Source organism: Physeter macrocephalus, chromosome 1 (genome assembly GCF_002837175.3).
Source record: "Physeter macrocephalus isolate SW-GA chromosome 1, ASM283717v5, whole genome shotgun sequence".
NCBI lineage: Eukaryota > Metazoa > Chordata > Mammalia > Artiodactyla > Physeteridae > Physeter > Physeter macrocephalus.
In genome coordinates this window covers 50,392,669-50,411,657 of record NC_041214.2, presented here as the reverse complement: position 1 = coordinate 50,411,657, position 18,989 = coordinate 50,392,669, and the positions used below count along the sequence as shown (strand labels likewise).

General features: G+C 41.0%; 1 protein-coding gene across 1 annotated transcript in view; it reads left to right on the top strand.

Moving 5' to 3' along the window:
• Positions 1–11,724: 11,724 nt before the first annotated feature.
• The window catches only part of PLCH1 (phospholipase C eta 1), a 239,079-nt gene continuing 231,814 nt past the window's right edge, over positions 11,725–18,989 (top strand). The window contains exon 1 of the mRNA XM_007106908.4: positions 11,725–11,802. The gene's annotated coding sequence lies outside the window, so the exon portion shown is untranslated. The remainder of the gene's footprint in view (positions 11,803–18,989) is intronic.

The following is an 18,989-nucleotide window of genomic DNA, read 5'->3' as shown; positions in this document are numbered from 1 at the left end:
GGGCTTAGTTCCCCTTCAGCATGTGGGACCTTAGTTCCCTGACCAGGGATCGAACCTGTGTCCCCTGCATTGGCAGGCAGATTCTTTACCACTGGACCATCAGGGAAGTCCCTCCAGAAGTTTTTCTTAATGATTTGTGATACTGACCAAAGTCAGAGGTATCATCTGGTCTAAATAGTTGACTCCTGTCAGAATCAATAATACAGAATGAGAAGTTTACTGCTGCTACCTGATTAAAACAGGAAACTGCTTCTTTCCTGTTTAAAACATAGCAAAGTAGATTTCTCAACATTTTCTAATTAAACAACATTAATTTTTAGTGAGGTCTCAAATCTTCCAAAGATACTTTTTGTGCGTGTGACTTTATTTCATCATCTTTGGGGTAGGATAGGAAGTTATGTGGTAGTTTTTATTCCCTGGGTCTAATGCCTCAATAGCTTTTTGTTTTGTTTTAAGAGGATGTTTTATTTTTATTTAGAGATTTTTAACAAGATTTTTATTTAGGGATGTTAAACTAGTTTTGTGGCAAGCTCTTGAGCCTTTTTTTTTCTCGGTTTGCCTCCGAATGATGTCAGATCTCATCACAGTTATCACTGATGACCTCTACCAGCTCAGCTAGTGCATTTTTATCTTTCCAGTTAAGCTGTGTGAATGTGGGGCTGGTGCAGGTCTTTCTGGGGACTAGGTGACCTGGTCTAATCTTTCCCTCGAAGATGTAGTAGGGAACCCTGATTATACCAGTTTGTTTGATGGTCCAAGGGCAAGGTGAACTAGATAATTGCAGAGAGGCTAGATCTTTGTCACTGGAGATGGTTATAACAGGGCCATCTGAAAAAGTGGAAAAGTCCTTTTAGGCTGAATTTTTGACTAAAGCCCATGTTCTTTACCGTTTTCAAATAGAGGATTTACTACTTCTTAGTCTCTTATCTTCAAAACAACAGGGCCTATGACCACCGTTTTCTTGACCTTTTTTCCTTTTGGTATCTTGGGTATTTAGAGCCCTTTACTTTTTAAATATATTTCTATCAAATGAGTTTAGTTCTTATTGTATTTCTAAAAGGTTGAATTTTTTTTTTTTTTCTTTTTTTCAATACGCGGGCCTCTCACTGTTGTGGCCTCTCCCGTTGCGGAGCACAGGCTCTGGACACTCAGGCTCAGCGGCCATGGCTCACAGGCCCAGCCGCTCCACGGCATGTGGGATCTGACTGGACCGGGGCACGAACCCGTATCCCCTGCATCGGCAGGTGGACTCTCAACCACTGCGCCACCAGGGAAGCCCAGAACCCTTTACTTTTTAAATATATTTCTATGAAATGAGTTTAGTTCTTATTGTATTTCTAAAAGGTTGAATTTTTATGGCCCTTTCAAATCTATTTTGTCTTAGATCCACATTTCCTTTTGGGGGTTTTATTTGTTTTTCATTTTTCAATCATATTTCTTATATATGCCATGCTGACAGCAATACCAGCTTTATCATAATTAATGGTGAACAAAACTTGGGAGAAGAGTGAAAACTATGCCCATACGTATATCATTCAGCACTGTCATTACTGGCAGCTAAAAGCATATTTCAGCAACATCTAAAGGAGGAAAACAGACAACTAAGGGCTCCTTATGTGTTGCTTTCTGTTTGTTGTGTTGGTGTTTCGTTAGTTCCATCCATGAGACAGATGGACAAATACTGGCTCTTCTCTAGCACATGGGACAATTACTGTTCAGTGAGGGCTCCATAAGGGCTTGCTATTATAGTCCTCAGGCTTGGGAGATTCTTAACTCTTCTTTCCCCACCTGCTTGACTCCCAAGGCAGTCTAGTCCACAGCCTTTGACTGCTGGATTCTCACCATCTGGGATGGGAAGGACACTTGAGTTTGCTTGTGGAAGGTGACTGGGCTTAGTTACTCCACTCACTGTGTATGTTGGGGGGTGTACTAGCAAGCCTGATCATTCCTGACACTTTCTATGATGTCAGCCCAACTTATAGGAAACTCCTGTAGTCACAAACTGACGACCAGGCATTTTCTCTTTTGCTTCCCTCTTTTTATCATGCTTCTTTCTCCTTAGGAAAATGAGGTCCAGTGGCTTAGTAAATGTCAGGAAAGAGATCATCACTATTTCCAAACTTAGTGGAAACAGGATACAGGGCACCTTCAGTCATGTAGAAAGGAGAGTGCAATGCTAATGTCAAGTCTTTCTCCCCTATGTAAATAGGAGAGGGCAGGGATGTTTGCTGCCTGACAAACTAACTGCCCAACTCCCCTTACTCCAAGACCTCTTATATCTCCTGGTCATGGAACCTTCTAAATTGGCTTGACCTTTCCCACCCCTGGGAAAGCCTGGGGAATCTGCTGCCTGAAATGCCATCTTTTAAAAGCTGGAGTCAAAGAAAAATTAGGGCCACTGATCCCAACAGTTTTGCTGTCTCTCTTCTTTGGTAACTCCGAGCATGGTAAAGATCCCAGTCAGTACCTCATACCAACCTGGTACACTTGCAAAACCTGCTTTAGGAGAGTTAACTGCATCTGAAGCAGGCAGGCAATGGTGTGCAAGAGTTGTATCCTCTTCTGGATTTCTCCAGCATCATTTGTATCTTTTTTTTTTTTTTCAGATTCTACATATAAGTGATACCATATGATATTTGTCTTTCTGTCTCTGACTTACTTCACTTAGTGTGATAATCTCTAGGTCCACCCATGTTGCTGCAAGTGGCATTATTTCATTCTTTTTTATGGCTGAGTAGTATTCCATTGTAGATATATGTACCACATCTTCTTTATCCATTCATCTGTCAATGGACTTTTAGGTTGCTTCCATGTCCTGGCTATTGTAAATAAAGCTGCAGTGAACATTGTGGTACATGACTCTTTTTGAATTATGGTTTTCTCAGGGTATATGCCCAGTAGTGGGATTGATGGGTCATATGGTAGTTCTATTGTTAGTTTTTTAAGAACCTCCATACTGTTCTCCATAGTGGCTGTGCCAATTTACATTCCCTCTAACAGTGTAGAAGGGTCTCCAGCATCATTTGATTCCTTACCAAGGTGAAGTTTACATCTTTGAGATATGAGTCTCTCCCTGGAGAAATGTAATTCCATGTGCTGTCAAGGGGCATGTTGTTGACCTTCTGTCCTAAATTCAATGGTTGCACATGGCATTGGTTTGAAGACAGTGACTTTTCATAAAGAGACAGCATATTTCAAGAAGCCAAGAAACAGCAGCATTTCAGAAGTTCAAGGCACCAACAGAGTCATTATTGCTTAAGTCACCATTAAAAGAGATGGCAGACATACTAAGGAGAAGCAACAGCTGCTGGGATAGCTGGGGTGGAGATGATTTTCTGGCTCTTTTTTGTGGTGTGAGGAGGGAAAAGTTTTCCTTGACCTTCTGAGGGTCCCTGGCTGGGTTTGAAAATTAAACTGACAAAGATTAACAGGAGAAAAGCACATATATTTATTTAATACAAGTTTTATATAACACAAGAGCCTTCATAAGGAAATAAAGACCCAAAGAAATAGACCTGAGTAGTTTACGGTAGGCTTGATGAGGAGTACACAGTCATGGAGGAATATGATGGGGAAAGGAGTCTGAGGTAATTGTAAACTGGGGGAAATTTAGCAAGTCCTGTTTGTTAGGATTCCTCTCGGTATCCCTTTGTCTTTGGAGATAAGGATGCTCCTTTCCTCCAGCACTTCTCATGTGAGGATTTTATGGCCTGTTTCAGGGAAGAAGGGTGAGGGAAGGAGGAGTTCAGAGTGAACTTCCTCCTTCTGCTGTTTTCTCAAACTCCTTCAGCTTAAAATATTCAATATACCAAAGTGCCATATTTTGGGGTAGTATGTCCCAAACCCCACCAGTGGTTTGGAACTTTTCTAATGCCATTACCAAGGTAGCTATTTCATTGAAGGCAAATCGCAGGAAGAAAGTAATGCAAATTTATGAAAAGAGTGAAGAAAATAAAGAAACCCAGGATTAAAAATTAAAATGTTAACAGAAATTTAAAAGTGAAATAGTAAAAAAAAAAAAAAGCTTAAAAATGAACTGTATTTCTATTTCAAGATGGTTGTTGAGCTCACTCATTTAACTTCTATTCAAATTATGTCAAAATATCAAACAACTATTAGAATGGAAAAAAATGGTATCAAAGTTGGAAAACAGTTTCTCAATAATGCCATTAATTAGCTAGATATTTTGAAGTTTTGCAAACTATGATGAAAAGAGTTTGATTAAGATACTGATGATTCTAGGGTTCAGTATTCCTCAGGAAAGAAGGTGAGTTCATTTAAGAAGTTAAGTCCATACCCTAGTTTGGAATCTCTGAGTGGTACGAATTCCTTTTGCTTAGGTCCCAAGGTAGTTCCTCATGATCTGGAAGCCTAAGGCCAAATGTCAGTGCATCCAATCTACAACGTGGAGGGAAAGTAGAATGTCAGTAGTTTACAGCATATGTCTCACCCTGCTGGACAGTGATAATGATGACTCCCCATCCTGGCAGTGTGTGAATTTCTCAGTCATTCTGGGTGCCCGGTTCTGCTATCCGGAAGATTGCCCTTATCTTCCATAGCCTCTTCACAAGTAGGCATTGGGGGCTGGACAACTTTAGAAGCCCCTTTCTGTTGATGTGGGTTCATGGCCAAAGGGTTGAGCAATCACATGCCTCTTTTTTTTCTCCCAGAGATTTAATTCTGTATGGCTTTGATATCTATCAGTGTACTGAACACTACTGCTTTGCCTCCTTTTCACTTTTAAAGGACATATTGGAACCATGTTTTTCAGCTGTAGACCATGAACTGTAATTAGTGAGATGGGGAATCAATTTATTGGGTTGCCACTAGCAATTTAAAAAGATAAAAGAACAGAAGATAATATATAAGAGTGCATTGCACATAGCAAAGATAAGTGTTGGTTTGTTACATTTTTTTTGTTACAGATATGTTTGAATGTGTGTACTGGCTTGGAATGCAAAAATATTTGGGTTACTGAAAGTCACGACAGAAGCTCTCATTCTCCACACACTCTTTTGAAGAAGCCTAATCAGCAGATTTATATAACTAAAGTTAGGACCACAGCTAATTCAGACAGAAATGAGGTTTTACAAAAATTGAGTTTACTGGGGTCGTTTGTTTTGGTTATCAAAACACATCTTGTAGCGACTTTAACCATCAGTGAAATTGAGTAATTAGCGCCCTCTTCTGTCCTTCAACAACACTACACATATCTATTTTAGCCCTTGACACATTATGTGCAGATCTGCCTGTCTTCTTTCACATCCAAGGTATAGTGGGTCCTGTTACTCAAAAGATACCTTATAGATTTTGGATCATTTCTGCTCCCTCCACAGCATTTAGCTCAGTTTCTTGCTCACTGGGGAACTCTATAAATATTTGTTAAATAAAGGAATCAAATAAGGAATGAAGTGGACCATTACAGCATTGCCTTCTCATTTTGACCAAAACCTATTTTCCCAGTCTAATTTTCCCCTATACATCTCATGATCCTACACCAAGAAGATTAATTTGCCTTAAATGGTCTGAAAGAACATTTTTTAAGCTCGTGAAATTTGAACATGATATTTATTTTGGACAAATCAAGCCCCCTAAGTATATATTTAGTTTAAATATGCAAATAAAACAAAAACTAACATATGGTTTTTAAAATGCAGTTTTCCTTTTCACTGTGTTTGTATGGGAAAACCTAACCACTTGTCTGGTTTAAATAAACAAGTGTTAGTAATAGAGAGTGCATGCCTCATTAGGGTTCCAAATAGAATTTTCCTCATGGTGTAAATTGCCTCATCCAGCCCCCAGCTTTCAAAGTTTTAGAATTTGTATTGTCTTACCAGTTTCTTTCTACGTTTTCTCTCTGCAGTACAATTTGCTCATTTGCCTAAACTTTTGTTCAATGTCTACAAAAATGATTGCTGTATTAGATGACTGGTCTGCAATTAGTTTAAGAAGATTCATTTTTCATTTGATTATATTATGGGATTCTGCAGGAATTTCTAATGGTGTGGTACAGGAGGGAGAAACCCAGTATATTCCGTAATGGAAACATGTAATCTCAAAGTTTTAATATTATTTCCTATGCTGTAGGAAGTACTTCAGTTATATGCCTGTCCTGACCCTCAGGCTCTGGCCATCTTGAAAGTTGTAGATATTGGCTCTGTGGGAGGTCTTTTTGGAAACAAAACACACAGAGCTGAGTTGTGAAGCTTTCAGGAGGAAGGAAAAGGGGCTCTCCTTCTCTGACACTATTGTTTCCTGTAAAATACTCAACCCCCAAGAGAAAAAAACAACAAAATAAGTTGGGAAAAAATAGAAAATGGGAAAAGTTCACTTTAATTAGCATATTTTCTACCTCTTAAAGTATTCATTCTATGCTGGGAACTGAAACTCTCTTGAGATGTCTAACTGGTATATAAGAAAATCTTAGTTGAATTGAAGAACTTAGACAGCCACAACTCTGCTATTTTACCTTCATCCAGCATTCACAGGATGAATTTCTTTCCCAAGGTATTAAAGTAGGGAACCTAGAGTTTAGAATTTGGATATCTAGTCCAAACTCATTCCTGATCTTGACAAACAATTTAACCTATATTTTCTCCTTATTTGTAAGGTGAAAATTGCATTTGCTTTTAATATTTTTGACATTTCCATATAAAAGGGGAAACAATTATAAAGTCTTTTTAGAAAAAAGAATATGAATAGCCTATTTAAAAATGGATCATTTTAAAATGTTATTTATTGTCTATTGGTAAAGAGTTTAGCCTTAAAATTTTTTTTCTTTTGTAGGCCAAGTACATTTCAATGTGTAGACTTTGTTAGCATTTAAAAGCTTGAAACAGGTTGCCAATAATAGCAGTAAAGATAACTGACATTTTTGAGAGCTCATTTTGTACCAGACACTTTGCTAAGAAGCTTCACATGTACTGGTCTTATTCAGTTTAGTTATTTTGGAGGCATGCATTTCTTCCATTATGAATTTAAGTATTCCAGTGGATTTCCCACATTCCTGAATAGATAAAAGATTGGCAAAGTATTTATAATTGTTGAAACTGGGTAATACGTAGAGCTTCATTATACTATTCTTTTGTGTATGTATGAAAATTTCCATGATAAAAAGTAAAAACCATAAACCCAAGCAACTCTTCCCAAGATCATCCATTCTGCTTATGTTCCTTTCTCTCCATCTCCATCTCAGCATGACGGTTGGCCACATATGTGGACACATGACTCTCCAGCGGGGGAGGGAAAGATTGGTAGCACTTACACGGGTCTACTCCCCTACCCCCCGTCCTTCCCGATGGACTCAGGAAGTTTCTCTTCTCATTTTTCTCTCTGTCGTACACATATGAATCTGTACAAAAGGTGTTCCTGTTTTTCTTTAGTGGCACATTCAGGAGAGGGCACTGTAGGGGACACCTGCTTTTTTCATCTGCCAGATTCCCTTCCTATCCTCATTTGGGAAGAGCAACCCCCTTACTATGGTGAGCAAATCCTCCCTGACTCCACCAAGTTCTGGTGGGGCTGCTACTCATAGTATCCCACCTTCCTGCCTATAGGGGTGGGTATATAATCAGGAACTGGCCACATATATACTCTATTTTTTGCTGACCACATTAATTGACCTAGGGATGGACACGTGACTTGAACCAGGTCAATTAGAATCCCTTTCAATCTTTTTTTAAAATAAATTTATTTATTTATCTATTTATTTTTGGCTGCATTGGGTCTTCAATGAGGCGTGTGGGCTTTTCTCTAGTTGTGGTGAGCGGGGGCTATTCTTTGTTGCAGTGCTCGGGCTTCTCATTGCGGTGGGTTCTTTGTTGGGAGCACGGGCTCTAGGAGGGCGGGCTTCAGTAGTTGTGGCGCACGGGCTCAGTAGTTGTGGCGCATGGGCTTAGTTGCTCCATGTCATGTGGGATCTTCCCGGACCAGGGCTCAAACCCGTGTCTCCTGCGTTGGCAGGTGGCTTCTTAACCATTGCGCCACCAGGGAAGCCCCCCTTTCACTTTTATTTACAGATGGTAAAAGCAAGAAGGCCTCTCTTCCCCTGGGATCATTAGCTGAGATGATTGAAGTCTGGAGCTGTCCCTGGTCATGCTCCATCCCCACCAGCCTGTAGAGGACGCTCGTGTGTAGTAGGAGAGAATACGATCAAAATACTGAAAAAAAGCAGAGAGAAAAAGAGTAGGAGCAAAAGTGAGAATGAGTGTGATGATGACTGAATGCCTGGATCCAGTCATTACTGAAGCCCTTATCCTTTCTCCTGTCTTAAGGTAGGAGTCAGCACGTTGCCTTTTTCCCTCAAGCTAGTTTGATTTGGGATTTTTATCTAAATAAGCCATAAGGACAGCTACTGCTCTGTATTTCAGGAGTACTATCTATATTCCAGCTAAGACTTAAGCAGTGCCTGGTACATGGCAAGTGCTTAAGACATATGTGCTGAAAGAGCAGTAACTCCTCCTTGACATTTCTTAAGCTCTTTGGTCATTCTCTTGATTTCTTGGTGCATTGATTAAAACAGGGATAACATTCATCTCCTTCACTCTCTTGTTTCACGCATATTACTGCTGGCTAAATTTGAGTGTCTCAAATATAGCTATTTTTGCAACTGAAAGCATGATTTTTGTACAGCTAGAAAAAAGCTATTTCCAACACAGATTTCTAGTGCAGTTTTCTAAGAACTCCTTACGATATGCAGCACAGCAGGCCCACCACGAGGCACATCAATCATCTACCGTGTATCAGGCACCTTTTACAGGATTTTCTGTGATCTTGGTGTCAGTGCACATTCTGTATCAAGGCAGAGGTGATATGTAGGAATCTGGCAGCTATTTAGAAGGGAGGCCAGGCAGTGCTGTGCCAGTATAATTAATGAGAGTCATTGCTCTGGAAGCGAGAGGAGAGGGGGGTTGGGAAGGATGTCTTTCACCAGTCAATGGCATTTAAGAAAAATTGGTGCTTTCATAGCCCTTTTACTGCTGGGAGGAGGTTAAGTCAAAGGAGTGCTATAAAGGGCTTTCTGTAACTCACTGCATGGATGGAGGTCCCTGTGTATGGGGAAGCTGAGAGAATTAAACCCCAGGTTTTTCAGCAGGGCTGATTTCAACCTTGAATTGAGCTATAGCAGCAGGAGTTCCTTACACTTGGAAATCCTTACTAAAAGATGATAGCTTACGTGACCAAGAGACCAGTCAAAAAAGTACTTTATTACCATATAGGACTTTTGTTTTACCTGCCTAAAGAAGTGTTAACCTAGGTTCCATTTTCTCCAATTCCCTTGTAACCAGTGAATGCAGAAGGGGGTATTATTTGTTTTGTTTTCCTATTGACTGTTCGGTAACCATGGAAGGGTTTGTGTAACCTAGAGAGGCTGTTTACTACCCACTGTCTAATCCCTTTGTTATTGTTCCCTCATTGTCACAAGCAGGGAAAAATGGTTCTGTCCTGCTTCTAAAATCTTAGCAATGAAACAACAACATTTCCTTGGTTTTAGTTAGTAATTTTTCTCTGATTAATGGTGAAAAAAAGACTCAGAGGGAAAAGCTACATTAAAAGACTTACGGATATATACATTAGGACCATGATGGAAGTATGATTCACACCAACTTCAGAATGGTTGCCTTTGAGGAGAAAGGGAGGGAGAAGGGCCAGGAGATGGGGTTTTACCTGTATCTGTAACAGTTTATTTAAAAAAGAAGGGGTGGGGGAGGGAGAGTATGATATGCATGTTTGCCTTGCTTTTGGTAGGTTTGAAGTATTGCATAATTAAAAAAAAATAAAGTTCTCAAAATTATGGAAATCGATTAAAACTATCAAGATAAAGAATGCACAGCAAACAAGTGCTCTTGTTATGAACTTTGAGTTTATTTCACCATTTGCATCTGCAGTTTTTGATGAGAAAGACAAACACAGGAGGTTGGGGGGGTGGATAACTTAACGTGGTTGTGTGAGGGGGTGTCTTGGTATCTTTCTCTCTCTTTTTTTTCTTTTTTTGTTTTTGGCGTGGGTAGGGGGACTTCCTACTCACCATGGAGATTACCAGTCAAACAAATCTCCAAAAAGCAATCTAGGGGTAGAAGGGATATCTGTTTAATTTCTTATAAAATGGGGATTTGCAGCTGGGCAAGAAAATTTGGGAAGGTTTCTTTCTATGGAGCCAAAGGACCTTATACATCTTTTCCCAGACTCATTTCTTCCTGGTACCCTGGCAGGAAAAAATAAATCCAAGTGACTATGCTGGTGGCTTTTTCCTTTTTTCTGAAAGTCCAGGATTGCTTTCAGGATAAAGTTTCTTCTTGCCCATGGTGCTTTGCTGTGACATTGTAATTGCCTCTGTTGAATTGAATAATACAAATGGGTTGTTTCTATGGTATCGGCTAAGTGGGATGAAAAGGTGAAACCTTAGATCTTGCTCTGAGAGGTCACGGTGCTACCACCCCTCACACTAACTGTCCGTCAAAGCTGACGGGCAGCCAAGCTCTCCGAGCTCCGGCACTCATTTGTAAGTTCCTGAGCAAATTCACGCTTGAAAATGAAAATGACTTTATGTTGTCACTAAGCCCAGAAAATCCCTGCCAACCCCAAGCTGCCAGCTTTTCTAGGACCTTCTTATTGGTGGAGAATTTTAAACTGAAGGTGAGTGAGGAGCCGCGTCTCCCAGTCCCTCCCAGCCAGGCTTTGAACTAACAATAGGGCAGGTTGAATGAAGGCTGATAAATGCAAATCCTGGAATCCCGAAGCCGGATCACACTGCTGCTGCCCGGGCCAGCCGGTGGTCAGCGTTCCAACAGCCGCAGCGACCTGGTCACTCACCACGTCAGGACGCTCACTAGACTTCATCGTTTCAGCACCATTTGAGTGCCTACTGTGTGCAAGCTTTCCTCCGCCAGGGCCGTACTCTCATTCACCGCTTGAGTCCACCTGCCATCAAATTGATCTGATTGAATAATTGGCCTGTTAGCGCTTAGGAGAAGCATCTGGAAGAAGAGATGGGGCGCGGGGAGGGGGGGGAGGGAATAAAAGCAGTGCTCACTACCTTCTCTCTTCCTCAGTCTTAGCTGGACTTGACTCACAACAGATCTCGTTGGTTATAGCAGCATAATAGATGCTATTTTTCTTAGGATGGTACAAAACGCGAGGGGAGAGAAAATGGGCAGTTCGGAATTTAAGATGTAGTTCTGACACTTTTTACTTTGGTACAACCTGCACACAGTCCCTAAGGCCTTTCTCTCTAATTTCATTTCGCCAAACTCCTGTACTTTCCCCCCATCGCTCTCCGGAGCACAGTCCCAAAATGAGTATCAAGGGGGTTTCCCTGGGTTTGGGAACCTTTGAAACTTGAGGAGGAAGAAGAAGAAGAAGAAGAAAAAGACTTCATTCCCAGTGCTTCTGGCCCTTGCCTGCCGGCGAGCCCCGCAAGGAGGTGTAGGCCCAGGGGTCCAGGTCCGGCGCTCGGCCCCCTCCACCCAGCCGGCGGGAGCTCCAGTCCGGTCTCCCGAGCTCCAGTTCCTGATTTCCGCGGGAACTGCGGGGCTGGGAGGGAGGGGGCGCTGGAGTGAGCGTGAGCATTTGAATGAGAAAGCAGGTTGTGGCAGCGGCGCCCCACTCTGCCCAGCCCGTCTCGGGGGTTCTGCAGGCTGGTGTGGAGAAGGGCCCTTCTTGGGGGCTCTCCTGCTCCTCGACAGGGTTTTGAAGTTGGAGTCACAGGGGCCAGTAACTCATCACGCCAGCACTTTGGAGGCTGCTGCTCTGCCGGCGACTCCAAGGAGTCCTTCATCTCCCGAACCCTCAGAAGTTGAGCTGGTCAGTGCTTTGGGGGGCAATGGGGGGGGGGACGAGAAAGAGAGGACTGTTGCAGCAGTCCCCGTGTGCAAGTGAGCAGGTGGCTCGAGTTCCTCTCGTTGCAGTTCCGGCCGGGACACGCTCTTTAGGACAGTGTGAGTGGTGGTGTGAGTGGGGATCCCCCAAACCCCTGTGCGGAGAACTGGACCTCGGCTGGTCTTGGGGTTCCGTAGTTCGGCAGAATGAGTGTGTGAGCCCGCGCCAGAATTTTATTCTCGGGTCTCTTGTGGTGGTGAGTGGGGTTTACACCCCGTGGAGGGTAAAGCAACGCTCGTTGCAGGATGCTTCACCCCTACGCGGCACCCCCGGGACCGGTCTCTGACCGCCAGGCGCCGCAAAGAGAGCAGGTCCGCTTTTCCCAGCAAGGGGAGTGCGGTGTCCATTACACTTGGAATCTCACGGTTCTTCCTGCGCCCGGTGACCCCACTCAGGGCGTTTTCGGAGAAGACCTGGTGCCCTCAGCGCGAGGAGGATTTACTCCATTGCCCCTTCCTGGAATAAACCAGGGGCACCGGAGCGGCGCAGTGTTGAGCGGTAGAGGCAAGTCCGGGCCACACAGCGGCGCGCTCTGCGCCTGCGCGGGGTTCCCATGGCGACCGCGCCGCGAGTCCGAGACGCCACCCCGCGTGCCCCCAAGCCCTGTTCCCTGTTGGGCGTCTGCGGCGCCCTCTTTCGCGCTCCCTCAGACTTATTCTTTGTTGTTTGTAACTCGGAATAAGTTTATGATCTCATTTTGACTTTAGGAGTTCAGCATTCGAACAATAACCAGTTAAAATTTAAAAGAGGACTCCCACCTCCCACGGCAATACCACTTTGATCTTAGACGGAAGAGATGAGGAATTGCTTATTAGGGCAGTATTTGAGATCCCCCCCCTTCTAGCCCATGAAAGTGGAGACCAATAAAATATTTTTACTTACTGGTTAAGCAGTTAAAAAAAAAATAATTGGTCAGGTGTTTGCCCTTGAGCATTAAGGGGACAGACCTGTGCCGCCTTTCTGCAGGTGGAGAGCCGGGCGGGCGCGTACAAACTGGCAGCACCTGTGTCTTCCTTTTGGCTTGTTTATGAGAACGAGATGCGTTCCAAAATAGACCAAAGTAAAATGCCAAAGAAAAGAAACAAAGGCTTTCCCAGAAGAAGTGATTGTTTTTCCAGTTGCTCCGGCGTTTTGGTCACTTCTGGGTTTAATCTTCAGGGAATGTTCAAGAAGCCTTGATACGAACCAGTCAGATTCCTCAACCTTTCTGTTAAGAGACTGAGAGTCATTTTCCTTTTCTTAAAATTGTAAGTCTTGACAGCTCCATCCCCCTTTAAAAGTTTCATTTGTTTACACACAGGTTAGCATTTGGCAAGGGTACACATCTTAAGGGGCATGTAGAATGAGCTGTAGCTTCCTGTGGCTCACTGTTTCTTAGGTTGCATCAATATTTGGCAGCGTGATTGGTATACCTAGTTGCTGTTAACTAAACATTGGTTAGAATTAACTGCTAATAAAAGTTTTAAAATGAAGTTACTCTTCCTGGGATAAAGCGTGGCATAAAAATACCTTAGATGAAGTAACACATGAGTACTGTCTTGCATTATCCTATTTTTAAATAATCTGCCTTCAAGAATAGCAAATGTTTATTAGTGGTAGAAGTTTTCAGACAATATCCTTCCACCATCAGCAAATGAAGTCAACGGTAATATGATTTTTCAGATGATTAGCAAATAACGTGTTGTTAAAGTTCTCTCTCCCATCGCAGTCATTATAAATGCCGAGACATTATGCAGTCCATCTAGCTCAAATGTTTAAAAATGTCCAATTAAATTTTTATTCTTTTTCATAATTAAAAAAATAGAAAACCTCTTAATTTTCAGGTTCAGATACTTTGTGACCCTATTTGGTGGCTCGTAACTGCCTCCAGTTCCCTAATTCTCAGTGACATGTGTTTCTGCTGGTTCCAGGAGGTATAAACTGCAGTTTAGCAGATCATGGGAAAATGAGATTGGGAGTGCTTGGGGGAAGGCTGGGGGGTGGCGATGGGGTGAGACAAAGGGAGGGAAGGTTGATGAGCAGAGCCAGGATTTATCGCTGCACCAGATTCTTCATAAAAGCTGTTACAGTCATTGCTTCTGTTGGATAACATTTTCCCACATCATCAACATCAGTAAACTTATTTTTAGAATCAGTCTTCTAAATATAAGGATAGAATTATAGAAATAGAATATGATAAAGGTGTTTTATGTGAGGGTGCTTTGATGTAATATACTAGGAAAACTTACATGCTTTCTACTTAATTTATTCATTTAGTCAACAGATATTTATTGAAAGCTAGTTATATATGATATAGACAAACCTAGATTTCTGTCCTCAATGAACTGAGACTCCTGACTTCTGCAATAATTCTAATTCCTGTTTAAGGTTTTCAGGGTACAGATACTATCTGGTATTCTTAAGGGGAGCACTTAATTAAGTACCAGGTAATCAGATGTCTAGATTCAGAAACAAATGCTTAAATTCTGATTTAAAAAACCCTGAACATTGTTTTTGAGCATTTTAGATAAGAATCTTATATATATGGTAAGAAGCATTGTATGCACCTATCTTTTTACATTTTTGTAATGTAGTCTCAGCCCTAAAACCTTCCTCCTTGGCAAGTGCAGCTCTTGAGTTTGGGAGCAACAGAGGAATCCTGTAATTCTCAGGTTTCTTAGATGAAGATAAGGTGAGTGATTCAGTAGTCCTTTGTTCTGGCTCAGTGTTTCACGACATAATAAACCTCCTGCAGCTCCCTTCTAAGAATAGTGTTGGTCTGCATGCTTGAAGGATCATGACTATCATTTCTCTGAGCAGAAAAAAAAAAAAAAAAAAAAGATACAAAATTATGGTAGACGGATAAAAGGAATACAGTAGGGCATTTGAACATTTTAACTTTTGAACTGGAATAATTTCTAGGCATTTTTCATGAGTTCAGACTATTGAAATCCATTACAGCAGTGACAAACCTCTGGCATAATATTGACCAAGGTTGACCAACATTTCCTATTGTCACTCCTAGGACATAGAAGATTAGGGAGACTGTAGCCTCCTTTCCTTCACGACCTCATGAGTCTACTATTATCAGCTCAGAGAAGCTTGCTGAAGATCATCCCCATTTGGTTATTGCTCTCTGTCTTGGAAAATCAGACTCAGCTGTGAATTGTGGCCCAAGTGGTGCAGAACTCATTACTTTGAACAATGCCTCCTCGGCCTGGGAAGCATGTTCTCTTTCCTTACTAGTAGGGGCTTATTCCAGGCCAGCTTTGCTCACAAGGAAAATCATTTAGACACAGTTCAGTGGACACTCACTCACATCTCTTTGACACCCGTGACCATTTTCGTTTAGGGAGAAATCCAGGACTGCTGTGGTAGGGTGTGCCGAATTAGAAGTGCATTTTAAGAAGCCCATTAAGAAGTTTACACAGCTTTGTGTTATTATCCTCGGGGTCTCTGTCTTCCTTGCTTCAAAGTAAAAGAGGACAGGATGAACACAGAGGGACAACTAAGAAAACTTTTATAGCAAAGTTAAAAAAAATTCTCATCAAGTCTGCATTTTGGATGCACTAAACTAAATGCTTGTGCCTCATGATCATCACGAAATTACAGAGCAGAAAAATACATCTACTATTTTTATCATATGAATCAGGACACCAGGGCCTAAGGTTGCTAAAGGATTTTCTTAAAGTCATATAGCGAATAAATGAAAGAACCGGGGTGAAAATGTTCTGATTTCTAATGATCCTGCTGTTTCTAGGAAATCTAGGGAGGACAGATTTGAAATCCTTGCTCTAGACTTTGGGTATTTGTAACCGTATGAACTTGCTATAGTTGTAGTTATAAAATGGTCAAACACCAGCAATGTTTTATGACAATCTAATTTCACTGAGTGGAATTGACAGTGGGCACCTCCTGATATTTGGTTATAACCACGTGTATGTCATGAGAATGTATATGGTTCACATGTATAAACGCAAAAGAGATATTTTTCAGTATGTATTTTGGCCTGAGGAATTCTGCCATGATTAGGATTTAATACATGGTAGAGCAGCTTTTCTGGTTATTATCCAGTAAATAACTTAAACAAGGGACTCTGGAAGAAAAGGAGGAAATAAACATTGATTTATTCCACCCATGTGCCTGGGCATTTATTTTAGGTCACTTTAAAATTCATAAAAAGACGCAGGAATTATTATCCCATGTTACTAGTGAGACCTGGAGATTAGTTTCTTGCCCAAGATCTAAGTGAATATGGAATAGTCTTGGAATTTGAACCCAGGTCTGTCTGCCTACGTGCTCTATTACATTATGTTGCCACTCAGAAAGGCAAGGCTTAATTTATGAAAAATACTGAGTTTTCATTTCAAACTCACCATGCCAATCAAAATAGACATTTAGAGGTTTTTCTGATCAGCTTTTTGGTGAGTGGAGAAGCTGCATTCCCTCTATGGAGTTTAGGAGGTTATAAATTCAGGCCTGGTTCCAGAAGAACATTCAAGACTTTGTTTATAAACTGTGTTGGCTATTTGTTTAGAAGTGAGTGGTGTTTAGATTCTCTTCTGCAGATGCTTTTTCACATCAAAGTGGCCCACTTATCACTTTGAGATTGTGTTGTCAAATTGTGCTGGGTCTAAGAGGACCCCTCATGATTTTAATGTGTATTTTCTGGCATCCCAAGACTTAGATGTTGATTTTTATCTTGCATAAACTTTACTGCTGGATAGAATCAGATGGTGTCTTTCTGTAATGCTTTTCAAATTGGAGACTTGAATCAACTTGCACACTTGCTGAAAATTTCTAAACTTAGGCTAGAATCTGGAGTTTTGGTGCTTCTAAAACCACTCTGGCTGTGGTGTTGAGACTGTACTAAGCTGGTTTCAGATTTGCAGTATTTTTGAGTGGGTTTACCCATGAATAAACTGAGGCTCAGGAATGTCCACATTCACAGAGCTGAAATGGGACTTGAACCTTGACATTGCCAGCAGACACCTGGTCTACTGACCTTATTAGTACACCACACCTTAAAAGCACACCTCTATCCTGGGCCTTCTTTTCTCCTTATGTCTCTGACTCCAGGGAAGAAGAAAAGGTGGAGGGTTTCAGAAGACTGGATGCCAGCCTCGCTTGAGGCAATGCATAGGGCCCTGGAGCGCTCTTGAGTTTCCTTCTTCATGAGTTTTTCTGTGTCTTATCCTACTAGAAGCCTCTTTTCTCTGTGGCTCGGTCTTCTGAATTTAGCAAGGGACTTAAGAACCTGTCCAACTATTCAGGTGCCCATGCCTTAGCTTTAAATTGCCACTGGAAGGCAGAAAGATCTAGTTTGGTGCTATCGCATGTGAGTTACTGATTAACTGATCTAAGGCAATCATGGTTTCTCTTAGATCTGCCTTCACTTCCTTGTTGCTAGTCCACCAGAACCAAACATTTGAATTCAGCTCCCCACTTCCCTCTTCTCTCGCTCTTCAATTTAACTGAAGGAGCCTCTGGATCTTGGAACGGGTCTCCGTGGAGTGCTAGCGGAACCTCTGGTGGGAACTTTGAAGACCTGTATGTTTTTTTTTCAGGGGTCAGAATCCTGGACCAGAAGTTAAGTGAGTTGATTTGCTGTGTAATTGTATGTTATTTAGTTCTCTAGACCTCCTATTTCTTTTTGCCAAGCAACTCTTTCTTAACTTTGAATGATATGGGATTGAAAAGAAATTTTTTTAAAAAAGATTTCTTTATAGAAAAAGGAGTTAGGATTATGAAAAGATCCTTTGATTTTTATTTCAATGTAAAGACTGTTGGTTCCATACAACCATTTGTGTAAAACAGAAAGGGAGGGTTGAGAAAAGAAGGGAGGATTTTCTTTCATGCATATAGAATATTTCTTGAAGGGTACACTAGAAACTAATGTTAGTTGCGAGACAGATACCAGAGGTAAAGTCTTCATTGTATACCTTTTTATGCCTTTAGATTTTGAAACTTAATAAGTAAAATTAAAGTAAGAAAAACAATACTTGGGTTTCAATAATAAAGAAATAAGTAACCACCTCCTGGGTCCTAAGTGGTAGAAGTAGGAAACTGGGAAGTGATTTCAAAGAAAAGAAATTCTCTTTTTTACTCTCTTTTTAAGTCTCAAATTTCACGTTTAGGAATTTTTTTTTTTTTTTTTTTGCATTTAGTCATTTTTAAACGTTTTTTAACACTGGATTTCAATAACAGGGCTTGGGGAGGTTTGTTTTGAATTTTCATGGTTTTCTTCCCTCTCATAGACCATCAGGTATTGGCTGCCCCCAGACTCAGTGGGCCAATGGGAATCAGACCTGTCCCACTCCTGAGTCACTAAACCTGTCTTATGCTGGCAGTGTATTTATGGAGTGAAGCCCAGAAAGCCCACCACACCCCGCCCCATTTTTTTTCCCCACAGAGAAATCCCTATAATATGATGATTTTATTTTGCTGAGCAGTGTCTGAATGTGAATGTTGGAGGAATCTTTTCTTCTCAAATTGAACAAGGAAAAAAAAAAGCTTGTGTACAAATGTTTTATTGTGAAACACAGCTTTTCTTGTTTGAAATAGGTTGTGAATTGGAAGTAGTTTTCTGTGTACTGGGTAAATCATTAAAATACAGTCTTGGAAGAGAGTGCACACAAACTGTGTACCAACTTCTTTTTCACTCGTCCAAAGAGAAATGTGAAATCTATTATTTAGTGTCCAGTTTCAATCAAAAGCAAAAACTCAAGTCAGGGTCAGCTCTCAGCACTTTTTTGAAAATTTCTCATCTCAAATTTGGTGAAGTAAATAAAACATTCTTTCCTCACAGAATTCTTCTTATTACTCTGTAACTTTTGCTAGAAAAGAATAACTGAATAGATCGTACATTCTCATGTGTAAATTTTTTTTTTAAAGCTAAAAGGGCATTTAGTGAAAATTCTCTCACCTCTGTCCTTCAGCCATCCAGTTCTTTAATAGACCAATAGTGTTATTAGTTTCTTATGTATTTTTTCAAAAAGATATATATATACAAGCAAATACATATGGATGCTTTCTTCCTTTTAAGAATCAAATGGTAATGCACCATCCATATGATTCTGCATTTTTTCTTGTAAATGTATATATATATATATATATATATATATATATATATA